We start from the raw sequence: 17,403 nt of genomic DNA, 5'->3' as shown, positions 1-17,403 counted from the left end.
CGGCGAGCGAGCGCAGCGAGCGAGCCGAAAATTTTTGTATTTCAGCTTACAAAACATGGAATTCGGAATTCTTGTGTGAACACAATAACACAATAAACATTGTTATTTGTCCGCGTCATCATCATGTTTTGTTTTTATCTTGTTTGATTTAGTTTTCTGCCCCCTTCTCCCTCCCCCCCCCCCCCCCTCCTCCCCCGTCCGGGCGAGTTTTGTTTTTGTTTTTTTTTTCCCCTCTTCTTCTTCTTCTTTTTTTCTTCTTCTTCTTCTTTTTTGTTTTTTTTCTTCTTCTTTTTTTTTTTCGCTTTTTTGCGCCCCCAAGGAGTGGCGCCCGGGGCACGTGCCCCCTTGCCCCCCCCCCCCCCGATACGCCACTGCATACAATTTTTGGACAGGTCAATGATGGATTTGTCTGGCGACATCTTCAAATTTCAAACTTGAAACATGTCATAACTTTTTCGACTTAACCCGTTGAGGACGGACTGATTTTGCTACCACACGTATTTCCCATCGACACCTCCCCGAGTATACGTGTGTACTCGGGACTCGTCCGCAACTGGCAATATTAGTTTCTGTTTTCATAGAACAAATGGAAAAACAGTTGTGAGAAATCACTGAGTTGGGAATTCTTCCCACCTCCCTGATGGAGAAATGAAGTGGACACTTCCTATTCCATGAATTCCCACATTATGTTTGTTTTAATGGATTTAATGAAGTTTCACATGGTCCATCAATGTGCGACGCAAGGCAAAACCCGAATACAACAGATCCAAATAGACTCGAATACCTTTAAGTTCTTCCTCAGATTTTCTAATAAAACATTCTCGATGTAACTGGCTTGAGACTCTTCAAAACATAGTGGCGTATTCATAAATAACAATGTATACCTCTTTTTAATTATAGTTGTGTGACAGTAGTGTGACAAAATCATTTTAGGTCACTTTCCCTATATACTCGAAAGGTATAAAGTAACATCACGCTTAGACTTGCACGTTCAGATTCAACTTCGGCGTTCTTACCAGGAAGTACTTCGAGGAACCATTAGTTCGTATATTTTTATAATCGAATCTCTCACCGGTTGAGTCAGTTGTGTTTGTCATGTCAGACAATCTTGGAGAAGTCAGGTGAAAGTGCCATTAGCCGAGAGGACATTGATTTATGAAGGTAAATTGTCACAATAATACCCTAGCCTATTGCTGTTAAGAACGGATCATAATGATCACCAGCCATATAGGTTCAAGAGGCAGTGGTTGTTCGCAGTAATTGTGAAGAGGTATGCCATGATCGGATGTACTGGAACATTGTGATCGTGCTTCTTTGATATCTCTCGAAACATTTTATCCTTTTTGCATGCAGTGAGGAGGTGAAAACACTTTCAAACTGTCTTAGTTCATTCCTTAACAAAATGCCTGACCAATGGATGCTCAGACTATATTTGATCTCCTTCAAAAGTGGAGTGACTATGCCGTCTTCTCGTCAGTGTATTTCAAGTTTTCCCTCGAGTCTACGGCTCCGCGTTATTTCCATCATATTGATATTTATTATATCGTCTGTAGGAAGCCAGGAAGTTTCCATTGCCAAAGACTACAGTGTTGGAGAAAATATAATTCTGTTGTGCGTTTTTCCACATGACTTGCAGCAACTGGCTATTTGGATAAAAAATCAAGACAACGCATTAACTACATTAGTAACTTTCTATCCACGACTTGGCAAATCTGTACAAATAATCAATGATGACCGGATTTCATATGAGTATCGGAAGCATTATTCAGAAAACATGAGTTCTTTTGAGCTTCAAATCGTCAATACAACCAGAGCTGACTATGGAAGGTATACATGCCATATGCTTCAGTATAATAGGCCTAATGACCAAACGCCTGAATGCCCTGTTCTTAAATCCTATGATGTCCAAATAATTGGCTGCGATTGCTCGTTACCTGCTACTGAAAAATACTGGCAAATGGATGCGAACATCTCATGTGAACTTGACGGCTGGCAAAGACCCTCCGGAGATAGAGAAGTGGTTGTTCTTGTTGGCGGCAAAAACACGACAGGATACATAGACAACGGGACGCTTAATTTGTTTTTGATAGATATGTTTGAGACAAATGGGAGAGTTGAAATAGAATTCCAAACATCAAATGATGGTCCATTTGTTCGGTGTGATACTGACCGAAGCAATGAATCCTATACGACGGCCACGGACGATTCCACCACCATGACCACGCAACGAGCTGTAAGCACAATTTCTTTATGCACTCATCAATCAGAAACACCTCATGCGACAAACAGTGGAACTATAGGCCTACCTGTGCAAGTAATGACAACAGAGTCCGTTAGTGAATCTACCGCTGCAGTTGCAACGACAGTTCCTACGATGACCACGAATGATTCCACCACGCAACGAGGAGGAACAAACACTCCGGACCAATTCTCTGGCATTACAGCAGTGTCGGCCACCTCTGTGACAGGGAGCATGGCAACAGGAAGCACCCTCAGAGACGAAACAGAAAAGACGAAACCAGTGACAACTATTCAAATAAGAAATTCCACACAACAGCCCTTGTCAGGCAGTACCTACGTCCTGTCCACTGAGAGTTCACAAGGTGTGAGTTTACAATTTGTGCTCATCATCTCAATCTCAATAGGCGGTGGTCTTGGTGTAGTGCTGTTAATTACCATAGCGATTTGCGCTCGTCCACGCCAGCGAAAGCCGTTTTATCTTCGACAGCGTCATCGCTGGAGACAACGATTAAGTCTACTGAGAAATGCACGGGATAGCTTCAAGCCGCAAGCATCCACCAGTGTTCCGGTTCATCAGTCACGTGAGAAATCAGTCAACGACGACATTGGCCCTGATGGCGACGAGAAACGTTCCCTTAGTATTGATTCTTTCGATAATCCCTTCAATGAGTTTGGGATCAGAGAAGAGACCCATCCCGCTTCCAGAGACCTTGTTCTCTCATCTACTACGGATAAACTTGGACAGGCTAAAAGCTTTGGTACCCCATCGTGTGAATCTTCTGGAACGACCCTGATACAAAAGACGCCGTTGGAGGAAGACCGTCAAAGGCACAGTCAGGAAGGGGCGAGAGGTGAGAAGGGGGCAGAGGGGGCAGATGAAACGACCTTTTACTTTGTCTTGAACAAAGATGACAATTCGGAGGAAGAGAAGAAAGAGGACAATTCGGAGGAAGTAACCTATTACACTATACCACCTGTTTCTAGTGATTTTTACACGGCAGTCTATTCTACCATCGTTTAAGCCTTTGTATGAAATTTGAATGAAAAAAAAAAAACTCATCTAGGTCAACATCCACAAAGCTTGAGCATTTTTTTTTTCGGAAACCGACTATTTAATTCATTACGATGTCACATGCATTTCTAGAAAAAGAGAAACGTATAGAAATCCATTACCTACACAAAAAATAAATAAATCGTATATTTCGATTACATCATCAATAACAGATTACAAGCTTGAACACTCAGTCATCGTGTATGCGTGACATGTCAAATATTGTATAAGATATTACGGAATTAATTATCGGTATTTTGAAGTTTACAAGTAACAAGCACTGAAAGTTCAAAATTCGGGGAAAACATTGAAACGTTGAAAACAGTCAACGCTTTCATGGGAAATTAAGGTACGTATTGTCGCGTCTACTCTAAATGCTTGATCCGAGCTATAATCACTTGTCACGAATGTATTGTTGTTTAATCTTTATCCTTTTTCCTTTTCTAAGGTTTAAATCCTTTCGGCAAGCATGATCGATGTCTCTTTTAAAGTTTATGTTCACTGTATATATGAATGTATTTTCGTCTGGTTTACGTATTGCATTATGTGAATATTCTTAACATTATCGTATGTTATTACATAAGATATTCAATTCAATTCAATCATAGTTTATTTCCAATCATCGAAAATCAAAAAAAAAAAAACATAGTACAAAGTATACATGTGATGAAATAAGGTTCAAACGTTTGCAAAAGATTCATGTAATATATATACGAGACAAATTATAGAACAACATATAACATGTACAATATTTAGGGAAAAAAATCGATTATGGAAAATAGTGATCCACTAAAAAGCAAAGCTTGTCGGACGTGGATCGCTGGATAAATAATGAGTAAATTATATACTATTCTATAATAATATACATGTAATTATTTTGAGATACACCGGTTGGGAAAAAAATATAGAATACCAATGCTAGTGCCCGGACACTGCTCACTGAACCACGTGTACCGGGAAAATATGACAAGGACAACACGTTCGTACACACATTCGATTACCCACACGTATATACACTGTAAGACGCGAGACAGTACCGAGAGGAGAGAAGACGGTAACAATACAAGTCTACGAAGAACAAAAGACAGGAAAGGAAGAGGAGAGAAGAAAGAAGAGAAGTCTGCACACAGAACACGCCAAGTGCTGCGACATCAGGACAGGTGAAGGCTCAAGCATGAATCAAAACAATTTAGATTATCTAAGATTATAAGTATATAGAAAGTAAATATTTTCTGAGTTTGTATTTAAATGTAACAAATTTGGGGGAATCTTGTAAACTATTATCTAAATTATTCCAAAGTCTGGGTCCGGTATAAAGAAATGTATTTTGGGCATGTGCGGTTCTCATTAATGGAAGATGAAATTCGTCGGATCGTCGCGTGGGATAGTTATATAGATATATATGCAAATATAAATGTGCAATCGAATAAGGTATACCCAGTATTTATCTCTGTAATGTACTGGTTGAGGTGAGGATTCAGCTTGTAACATTTTGCAAGATATTTAGAAACCACTTTATGAAAGTTAAAGAGCATACAATTCTAAGGGGAATTTAAAGATTAAATGAGGTAAATCGGTTTTGAAATGACTGATATCTAAAAAGCAATGTAAAACAAAGAAATCATAGCAAAAGGAGCCTGTCAATTTTATTAAAATCGCTATTTTTTATATCTCAGTCATTTCAAGGTAATTTTCATCAAATAAACGTTGAATCCTTCTTGAAATTACACGGTCTTTCATATTTCATAAGAGGTTTCTCATTATCTCATAAAAAACTGTTATAAACCTGAATCTTCACCTCAACCAGTACTGTACAGTCCCTTTAAACTAGGTCAACATTCAAATCCAAATCTGCTCAAAATTATGCGTTGTTCTGCTAATTTCTAAATTATAATAAAACATTTAATTCTTTAGGGAAAAATAAACTGATAACTCTAAGAGCTGATATTCCCTCAATTCGTAGAAGAAGCATGTCCAAATGGCATTTAAAAAAAAAAATTCTTAAATAAACAGTAGTCCTGGAGGTACAGGCTCACCCTCCATGTCCATGGCCTATCAGTTGTAATACATGGAAAAATATGGAAGCGTACAGATGACAGTAACTAGTTGAAAAAAAAAATAAGCTGTCAAACTTTAATGGAATCACATATTTATTTCTCCTTCACACACAAAAAATGTCCCTTATGATTTTTCATTTTCAGATATTTCTCCATTCTCCATTCATCGATACATATCATGCTAATGTAAATATATTATACAGATTGTTTCAGTAACTGCACTGGCATTTTGATTCAACAGACATCATTCTGTTCAAGCACACTTTTCGAATATGTATTTGTATATGTTATCAAGAAAGAAGAATATATCAAAACTGCTGGTAATTAGTTATAGAATCGGTTCTCGGCGATTCATTCTACAAATATTGCAGGCGATTACTTAATTACTTTTGCTTCTTATGACTCATATATATATATATATATATATATATATATATATATATATGTATATATATTTTCTCTTTTATATGCCTGTCTTTATTTCTTTCTTCCCTATCTTGTTGTTTTTTCTCTGTTCAGAACCCTATAGAGTAGAATATTCTGAAATTAATGGGAGTTGTGACTTTTTAAAAATGATAATAGGTTTCAGCTATCATTGAATGTAATGTGTGATATTTGGTAGTTTTCGAAACCATAGTAATACATGTACATTCAAGTTATCATATACTATTATTATGTAACAGCGAAAGTTACGCCAAAGTGATTGTAATAATTTGTTGTATTATGTGTAAAATCACATGTAAAATACTTTAGTAGCATATCATGATTATGTTGGTTACTCTATAAAGGTTGGAGATCATACTGAGATTTGTCTTCGTGAGAAATTCTTCAACCTCAGTTACATTGCTTACAATATTGAATTTCTATGGCTTGATGTAAAATATATCATATAAAAGAACTGATCTGGGAATTTGATATCACCATGATCACTGTGTATGTGATCCATATTTTCCCTATCATTGCGATTGCCATTTCAAATTGGTTTACATAAATGTTTCGTTTCAGAATGTATACTGTATGAATAGTAGTTTAACATAGAAATTTGTCACTTACACTCACACACAAGTATACAGACAACGCAAAACAATATCAGTTAGGGGCTGTTTGGTTAATTGACATTTCCAGTAGGATAAACTATAGTTTTAGAATTGTTGACACTCTTATGATATACGACCTTCCACTTATACTATTCATAATAATATGGCACCTAAAAAAAATATATAAGAGCATCGCTTGCATACTTTGCGTATCAAAAGACAAGACAAAACAAAGGTAATCCCAATTTAGAGGGCGACTATTTCATAATATGTTTATTCTAAGCAATGGAGAGCGCAATTTTGGCTGTGAAGAAAGGGACACTATTCTTCTTTTCTTCTTCTTGATACCTAATTATTTTAGCAAATGCCATACATGACCAGTGATGACTGAGCAGATGAACTTTGATGACGATAATGACAATTACACTTTTTCCGAGTTTGAGTGTTATCCTGAAGGAACATAAATGTCTTACTGAATGGATAAGATCTGTCAATGAAAGTGGTAAAATGAACAGGCCAACCTACGTGCACGACTTCAGGTTTGCGTTTTTAGAGTTTCTTGTAACCTTTTACGGTCCACAACCTTCCACATGGCCACGTTGTCGATAACTTGGTCACTCCCACAAAGGCTAACCCATTATCAAATTTTCTATCTCAGTATTGAAGACATGGTTTGTCGCTGTGAGGTTTGTGTTGAATATGAACAGAGAAAAATGGACTGTATGCGTTGGTATTTGTGGGAGTGACCAATTAGTTATCGGACAGGTGGCCATGTTAAAGGCTGTGGACCATTTAATGTTAGAAGAAAACTACATGTACTAACACAAACCCTAAACACAAACTTGCAGTCGTGTAAACTAGCTTATTTATTGGTCACTTTCATAATCAAATCTCATCCATTCAGTGAGACATTTATTGTTCTTTCATGTGACACTCAAACTTGGAAAAAGTGTAATTTGTCGTTGTCTTTTAAACTCACGTGGTCAGTCGTTCATGACATTAATTTTGTCACAATAATAGGTATTAATAAACAGCGGAAGAGCTCTTCTTTCCTCACAAATCGCATTGCGCTATCCATAGCTGAAAATTATGAAATAGTAGACCTCCAGATTTGGGCTAAGTTCTTTTATTTTGATAGGCAATTATATAGGCAAATTGCTGCTCTTTAAATTATCGAGTGCTGTTCACTAGGTGTCTGCGTATAGAACGGTTTTACTTTCGAAATGATGCACTATAAAATCCACCATTGCCAGGCCTGTTGAATAATGTGTCCAGTTTCTACCGCTGTTTATATCATTGTTTGACAAGTTTATAAGGAGCCGCACCTTGTTTATTGTCTAAGTATAATGTTAAATGATGTGGACCGTCAATAAACATTGTATATGGCATACTGATGAATAATATTGTATGATATGAGTTATGATCTTATTTACACAGGGTAACCCTTACAGTGTAAGCGCTGTTCTTCTGGAGAGCCCTGTTATTTATTAGGGCCGTGGGTCATTTTATCACATTGCCACATAATCATTTCAGATGTAACATACAGCCTGTCCTACAAAAAAAAATGCTAACGTTAATTGTTTTGTTTGTTTTGTTTGGTTTATTTTTGCATTTTCTTTCTGCGAATGCAATTGCAAATGAAAACAAAATGATACAGATACATACAAATCAATACAAAGAAAATCATTTGCGTAACAACATTCAGTCTGAAGTGGCATAATCATGAATCAAAATAACATAATTATTAAGGCATACTGTATCTAATAACAAAGGAGAAATCAATACAGGGGACCGTCATCATAAGCAGAGCTTGACGTGGATGAGGCCCTACCTGAATATGTGATACCAATGTAATACAACATCAATTATGTATGTACTCATAAAACTCTTAATCTTAATACACGAAGCACATTTTGCTACAGAAAAAAAAACAGAAAAGAAAAATAGTGACTTGGCACTTTAAAACAAGAAAAAAAAAAAACCCAGCACGCAGCACCATTGACTACTGCATGGTATAGTAGACAATAAAAGTGTAGGTGTGTGCGAGTGACAGTGCGTCGTGTGTGCAGGTGACAGTGCAAGAGAGAATAAAGGCTGTAGCATGCCTATTTTGGGGGTAAGGTATACGCTTTACTGAATATATGCAATATCATTATCAAAAAAAGGAACGGGAGGGAATGAAAAAGAAAAAAAACCCACTTTGCATGGATCAGGGCTTACTGAGACTTCAGGAAAAAGAAAGAAAGAAAAAATACATTGATCAAAGACTACTAACTGGAAACATATTTCAATAGTAAATACTTTTTTAAATGAGCTTTAAAGGAAAAAAAAATTAAGTACACTGGTTTAATTGATTAGGTAGGTTATTCCAGACATCGGGACCGTAATGTCTAATTGATTTCTGAGCTAAAACAGTTTTGGGTTTACAAGGTGAAAATCTGTGGAACGGCGAGTTGGATATGTGTGTATATTCGAATTTAAGTGAAAAATATTATGAAATAAAGAGGGAAGTTGATTTGTTGCATACTTGTACATGAATATACCTGTTTGTAAAATGTGGATGTCCTGAAGCTTCAAAGTATGCAAACGATGAAATAAAGGATCTGTATGAGATAAATATGTGGAATTAGTAATAATACGAATAGCACGCTTTTGGAGTAAATACAATGAATTAAGTTTAGTAATACTACAATTTCCCCATACAATATTTGAATACAATATATGAGGCAAAATTAAAGAATTATATAAAATAATCAGGGATCGTTCTGATAAGAGATCTTTCAACTTCCAGAGTACGCCAATATTTCTTGATAGGGTCCTTTGTAAACAGGATATATGCTCGTTCCATGTCAAATGAGAATCGATTGTAATGCCTAAAAATCTAATAACCTGTTTCTCGCAAAGAGAAAACCCATCAATTGATATGCTGACATTAAAATCCTGTGAGTAGGGTTTTCTGAAATGAACAAAATTTGTCTTATTAACATTCAAAGATAATTTGTTTGATTTAAACCAATTCAATATATTCAATAATTCAGTATTCAAACGATTAACAAGGGTCCCTATATCATGATCTGATGTAATAATAGATGTATCATCAGCAAAAAGTATAAAATTCAAAGATGGAGAAGAACCTATAATATCATTTATGTAAATGTTAAACAACAGGGGCCCTAAAATGGAGCCTTGAGGTACCCCACATTTAATATCAAGTTTCTGTGATTCATAAGACTGAAAACTAACATACTGTTGACGGTTTTGCAAATAATTTATAAACCAGAGCAGAGCGTGACCTCGTACTCCATACGTATTAAGTTTATGTGTCAATACTTCGTGGTCGATGGTGTCGAATGCTTTCGACAAATCCATGTATATATACCTATAACATGCTTCTTATCAGCAAAAGCTTCAATTATATTTTGTCACACATGTGAGCGATTGCATAATCAGTAGAATATCCACTTCTAAATCCAAATTGATTGGGTATCAATAAATTATTGGTTTGTAAAAACTGATGTAACCTTTTATACACAATTTTTTCAAGAACTTTGGATATACTTGGTAATAATGAAATTGGTCTATAATTACTCATTGATTTAAAGTCATCTTTTTTATGAATGGGAATAACTTTTGGAAGTTTGAATGAGTTCGGAAAAATGCCTGTTGAAAGAGACATATTAAATACGTGAGTTAGGGGGCTTGCAATGTAAAAACTTATTTGTTTCAATAAATGAACACTAAGACCATCATGCCCACTAGATTTAGTTGTTTTCAGATTCTGAACATTGATTATTTCATGATCATTGGTAGGCGTGAGAAATAATGAATTTTCACAAGAATTGGGTAAATAATCAGTAAAATGTGTATTACATGAATTCAAATTAGATGCTAAACTAGGACCAATATTTATAAAATAATCATTAAATGAATTGGCAATTGTGGTAAAATCAGTAATTTCCTCATTGTCAATGATGATAGAGTTGGTAGTTTCTTTTACCGTCTTTCCCATAAGAGCATTGACAGTTTTCCACAATGAAAAAAGATTATCCTTGTTTTTTCTATATTAGTTGAATAATACAATTTTCGGGACAATCTTATTACTGATGTTAATTGATTTCTATATTTCCGGCATTTCAGAAATGAGTTATTACTTTGATTCTTTATTGCTTGCTTATATAACTTATTACGGGTTGATATAGACGGCATTATACCTTTTGTAATGCAGGGTTGTCTATTTTTCTTTAAAGGTTTCCGTTTAACCAAAGGAATGTTTTTCTGATAATAATACAATAATCTGCTGATAAATTTTTCATAAGCAGTATCAGCATTGCTTTCATCAAATACATCGCCCCATTCTTCCTGCACTAAATCAAATATCAAAGAATTTATGTTATTTTCTGTTTCCTTATAATACATTTGAGATTTTTTATTTTCGAAATATTGTTTTGTTTGCAAAGAACTATCGTTGATGGTAAAAACAGGTAAATGATCGGATATATCATAATAAAATATACCATTTTTGAATTTTGTGTTTATTACATTTGAAAATATGTTATCAATAAGAGTTTTTGATGTACTAGAAATTCTTGTTGGGTTGTTGATATGTGGTTGAAATAGATAAGTTGCCAATAAACTTAACAACTGCATTGTATAATTATCAGAATTATTTAAAAGATCAATATTAAAATCTCCCATTATAAAAATGTCTTTCTTTTCTTGAGAAATAATACTCAGAATTTGATCAAAACTTTCTAAAAAACAATCACTGTTATTTCTTGGGGACCTATATATATTACCTATTATTATATTTTTTGCTTTACTGTTCACAATTTCAACCAAAATATGTAAGTCATGCCTGACTTTTATATCAATATTATCTTTAATGTAGAAAGCAACCCCACCTCCCTTGCCTAAGTAACGATCAGAACGATACATTCGATAATACTCTAAATTAAATATTGGTGGTGAATTTGTATTAAGCCAAGTTTCTGATATGCCAATTATACTAAATTGAAAATTTTGTAAAGAGGAAAGAAATGATTCTATAGAATCAAAATTCTTATTTAAACTTCTGGCATTGATGTGAAGGAGACTAAACAAATAAAGAAATGATTGAAATTTATTTTGTTTTATCAGTGCATTAAACTCGGCAGTTGTGTAATAACTACTTTCGGAGTCATTCAAACTTTGATCATCAAAGATCATACCATGAGGGATCATTGTCGGTGTGGGGGTATGAGTAGAAACTGAAGGGTTGTGGGAAGAGGTTTGAGTGCAAGTGCAGGTGTCTGTGTGTGCATGTGCGCTGAGCGTGCGTGCGTGTGCATTCATCTTGAGTGTATGTGATAAAGAGTGCAGCGTCTAAATTATTTACTTGAAACTAGAGTCACCGTATACAGAACTAGAAAAATATACGTCTGGAATGTGCGGGAAGAATTAATGGGAAAAAAAACCTACAACAGTATTTGGCAGTCTGCCAGGGGTACCAAAATGGGTAATTATATAAAGCAAATATTATCTAAATAATTAATTTTTATATATTTACGAGAAAAAAAACCCCAAAGTGATTGCGAAGAGAATCACGATACATACAATCAGATGTACCTATATCAAGCATGTCTATATTAAAGACAATGACTATGTAACAATATGCCTGTAAAATCATATGTACGCAAACTTCAAACAATTGTTACAATTTTACTTTTAAACTTTATATAAAGCAATGATACAAATAAGCAGGAGCTTTAAGTACTCTCGGACAGGGATCATGAATAATGTATAATACTAATAACGCTGTCGAAACAATGCCGTGAAGTGGTAAGTGTTCATCAGGGATAAGGTAACATAAAGATTAATCAAGTTTGGGAGCTGTCACATTACTCTAGATCAGAGGAGTGATCACAGTAGAGCAGTGTGATTAAAAACAAAACACAACTGTTTCATTACTAACGATTTGAGGGGCAAATGAAAGGAGTGAAACTAAGTTGTATGTGAGTGCGTGAAAAACTTCGAAATAATAAGCAGGTTATCACCCGAGAATCTGTTCTTCGCTTGTAATGACACGTGGATAAGTAACCATGATGATGTATGAGAGAATTGTCAAGTGGAAAATCGGCGAGTCTCATTGAACCCAGAGTGATTGAGCAAGAAGATGACAGGAGCAGTGACATTTGTGTAATGACTATAAAAAAAATCAAGCTGGTATAACAATTTCAGCTCTGGAGAGGTACAAAAGAATGGAATTTAACAGCAAATAGCCTTGTGTGTAATACTGAAATTATTGTGAGCTATATTACGAAACCAAAGGAGCTAACAGTATACAACTTAATACGGTTAATGAACTTAGAGAAACTTGGTGGGCTTAAAGTCATTGGCCAAGGGTCGTCGTACTGGACTAAAATTCCCGTGCATATTTTTTATTATCTTTCAAAAAAAAAGTTTTATCGAATTTATGGCAGTTAAAGGGGAAGGCTAGTAACTGATCAGTGGGAATCAGTGGAAATGCTGGGAGATGATTGTTCCAATCCTTATGGGATTCATTCAAGAGTTCATTGTATATCTATTGTTGTGTGAAAACGATTTGCTTCAGAACGGTCTCATATTCAAGTAATGTGCAGATTAATGCTCCGTCACTGACCAGGGACGCTAACCTGGAAGCATTAAACTGCACATTACTTGAATATGAGACCATTCTGAAGCAAATCATTTTCACACAACAATAGATATACAATGAACTCTTGAATGAATCCCATAAGGATTGGAACAATCATCTCCCAGCATTTCCACTGATTCCCACTGATCAGTTACTAGCCTTCCCCTTTAAACCAAATTGGTGCTTGCAGCACCAGGGATAAAATAAATGCACTGACATATTCATGCAGAAACATGCTGTCTTTAAACACTGTGAAAGTGCTAGTTGTAATTTAATGTTTCATTACCCTCTTAATGACACTCTATGGTTCTAATATTTCAATTACAACATTTATATTGTTTAAATCTTTACACCGGTAAACTAAAATTCATTTTCTACAACCGGATGACATTTTTTGAGATAAGGCCCAATAATCACAAAGATATAAATATTTTTCATAACATATCAGGAACCCTCTCCATTCAAATTTTGTATTAAGTAGTCATGTGCAGTCAGGTTCAGTTAACAAGATTTGTTATCTATTCAAGTGGTGCAAATTATATTTATTCACGTTCAGTCACGGGCGTAAATCTGCAAGAGTTTTCTTTTGTTCAGGACTTGGGAATGATCTATTCATTCATCCCTCTCTCGAATAGAAATTCGTGCATATTTACGCTCTCGCGTTGAGCGAAACTTGACGAAATCTGATTGAAATCTGAACAGGGTACAAGATGAATTCGAGGCAGAATGCAATCAACGAGGACCATGCAAGGCGACAATACTCAGAAATGTACTCAAATACAGGGAAACGGGTACAAGCAATAACCTTAACAAGGGCAGATCGAGGAGAAGAGTAACAGTTCGAACACAAGAAAACGTTGACGTGGACCACAAAGCCTCATTCAAGAACCCCGACACAGTTGCAGGAGAAACAACGTTCCACACAAAATTGGACTACGTACTTTATTCATTGTAATAACGAAGCTTTGATTGAGAAGTTTTCTGATTAGTGCAGAAGAATGTTCATACAAAATGTATCTCTGTGTTTAATGGACCAAATCGCATAGAATTTAAACCAGTTGTATAAAATAAATTTCTTATTTACGATTATAAAATGATATACAATATGATTTGGTAATTTTTAAATTATACACATTTAGAATGGCATTAACATTTTCTTTTTTTGTGGGACACGCTATAATTGTGGTAGTGATGTTGTGTCATCAAATACATTTGGCCACGGTCACAACTCAGAGTGGCGACCGACCGATTTGTAACCTGCTCAGTTGCCGCTGAAATTTTGGCACCGCCCAGCAGTTTTTGGAGATGTCGAGCAGGCTGTAAGACCTAAGAGGTGATTGAGCGATGTCCTGTCGATTTCCTGTCTTTCACCGGTCGATTTTAGGTAAAAAATGTGCGAAATCTGGGGATCATCTCATCGCAGAGACTGAGCAGTCACTGAGCAATGCCCCATTGGCAACTGGACTATTATCAGCTCACCGGCAACCGGCCGATTTTACGAAATCGCTCAGCGACCGACGGGTGATTGATAGGTCATCGACCGCTGTCTCGTGGGGGTACCGGCGGCCGCCCGCCGGTCTCTGCCGGAAATTTCTCACAAGCTACCTGGGCGTATTTATGTATGTGATATGTTATGTGATAATCTATTAATCAAGATAAAACTCGAAGCTAAAGATTTAAGAGTTACCAACTACTAAAAACAACCAAAAAACAACCAAAAAACAGATAACTAGAAATTAGGAAATCAAACGAAGGGGAGGAAAACCCAAGATGGAAGAAAGATTAGAATAGAGTAGAATTTTCCAAAATATCTTTGTTTGCTTCCATATATTCCCATTCCTATTTAATTTCATTTTTTCATTTCCCGATCTCTTGTCATTCATGAATTCTTCATTCAAGAGGCCTTTAACAAATGATAAGGTAACCAAACCATATTACTAGGTCTACATACACTAACTTCTAGCTTTCATCTCTTTTGCCTCAAAGTGGTTGTCCCTGTCTTCCATGTCCCTCATGTTGGTTGCGGAGATGTTGAGATGCTGAGATGTTGGTGGGATTCCCTTGCCTCTATCCCTCCCCCTGCTTCTTCCAAATTACAATGGCTTCCCTTCTCCATCCAGTCCTTTGTTTCCTGCAGTGTTTCTGTCATTTTTATCTTTATCATTTTGGTCCCTAAATCGGTCGACAGAGATCACTCGATCTTTTCACTTGGTTTTCTTCTGTGCTTTTGTCATTTTTGTCTCTGTTATGTTTGTTCCCTAAATCGCTCGGGGGCGACCGCTTTAATTGGTCAGTACCAGGGCGGTTACCCCTCAGACACCGAGAGTATTTTGGGCAGCAAGCGAAAACTGGTTGGTCGCCGCTGAAATTTGTTAAAACTTCAGCGGCGACCGACGGATGTCCTAGAAAATCAGGGTGCCTGGTTGGTCACTGGTCGATCATCGGTTGCTGTCCAACCGAAATTGGCTAAAAACTCGCCGACCAGTCGCCGAGCAGGCTGATTTTGGTGGTTGTGTCAGAAGCCTCAAAGGACCTTTAGATTTTCGCGACGGGAACGTTCAAAGGGAAAAAAAACACTTCTTAGCATGCGCAAAGTCGCGTATCAAAGTCGATCTATTTATAGCTTGCGTCGTCTGAGCTTTCACTAACACGTTCTGGGCTATTTTCACGTCCGCTTAATTCACGACGTGGAGAGTTACTTCATGCACCAACCATTTAGGGCGCCATTTTATCTTTTAAAGTTGCATCTCGGCGTATAAAATCTAAAGCCCCCTTTCAACACGACGCATGAGTCTAGTTCTGGACCCCTTTTTTAATTGATTCTTTTTTTTTTCGCCGACTATACGTGTTAGCCAAGTGATGGTGCGATCCCGAGAACTGTTCTCGGGATCGCGCCATCACTCGGCTTAACGCGTACATAGTTGGCGAAAAAAAGAATCGAGAAAATAGGCCCAGAACTAGACTAAACGACGCAGAGAGGAAAACGTTCAATGCAATCTCCCACACAAGGAAGATTTTGCATTTTCAGACCTGAAATTCAGCGATCTGGTGCACACTTTTGATGAAATTTTGGATATTTTCCTATCAAAAAACAAGTAAAAAAAGAAATATTCATCTAATTGAATGACTAAATCGTGGTATCTCAGCTCTTGCTCCGCCGCAGTGTGCAACATCACTGTGAAGGCCTACTAAATAGTGGGTCCTATCACCGACGTCGCCAGGATTTAATCTTAGGGGGAGCGGTTAGATGCGAGGGAGCGAAGCGAGCGAAGGGGGGGGGGTGGTGTGCTAGGGGGCTTTCCACGGTGAGAACTTTTTGCATTTTTATGTTGTACATGGTGCAATTTGAAGCATTTTTTTTTGCATGTCTTGAAACAGTCCCACATGTTTAAGGTAGGAGTACATTTTGATGTAGATTATTATTGAACAATTTTGCCTTTAAAATTGTATCATTTACATAAACTTCTTGTATTAGTTATTACACTGAACAAACATGAATGCGACTGAGCCCGAGCGAGCGGAGGGAGCGAAGGGTGGGAGGGAGTGTCCCCCCTCAAACGGTTGGAAATTTTTGCATTTTAATGTTGAACATGGTGCAATTATATGCATGTTTTGGGGCGTTTTATCAACTTGAAACAGTCCCACATGTTTAAGATAGCAGTAAATTTTGATGGAGATTATTATTAACACAATTTTGCCTATATAAAATTGTATCATTTAGATAAACTTCTTGCATTAATTATTACACTGAACATCATGAACGCAACCGAGCCTGAACGAGCGGTGGTGGTGGGAGGGGGAGTCTCCCTTTCCACGGTGAGAACTTTCTGCATTTTAATGTTGAACATGGTGCAATTAGATGCATGTTTTTGCGCGTTTTGTCAACTTGAAACAATCCTACTTGCTTAATGTTTAGCAGTACATTTTCATGTAGTTTATCATTTAAATAAACTTCTTGTACTAATTATTACAAATGAATGAAAAATGAATGAAAAGGTATTTCTATTTGGCAACATCTCTTGCAGCCCGCAGGCTAGATTTCAGATATTTTACAAGAATGAATGTTAGAACATAGGAATATGAAGAAAAATTAAAGATACAATGAACAAAAAATATCACGGATACAATATTGCACATGGAAATTGAACTTCGTAAAAATGGTCATGTCATGTACCTCCACACGTGTATTAGAAAAGATTTTAAAAAAATCTTACCTTACTTGATTACAAAAACATGCAAAAAAAAAAATCAAATCAAACCAACGCCAGTACTGAAATCAGATGCATAACAATTTTGCTCACTGTATACGTAATGTACGTAAAACCTATGAAAATTGCAGGGCCTAGTGTGAAATTGGAGAAAAGA

The sequence above is a fragment of the Diadema antillarum genome, unplaced genomic scaffold (genome assembly GCF_040938485.1).
Source record: "Diadema antillarum isolate AM-2024a unplaced genomic scaffold, OU_Dant_1.0 seq00001438_RagTag, whole genome shotgun sequence".
In the NCBI taxonomy this organism is placed as follows: Eukaryota; Metazoa; Echinodermata; class Echinoidea; order Diadematoida; family Diadematidae; genus Diadema; species Diadema antillarum.
The sequence above is the reverse complement of the archived record's forward strand: the minus strand, read 5'-3'. Positions refer to the sequence as shown.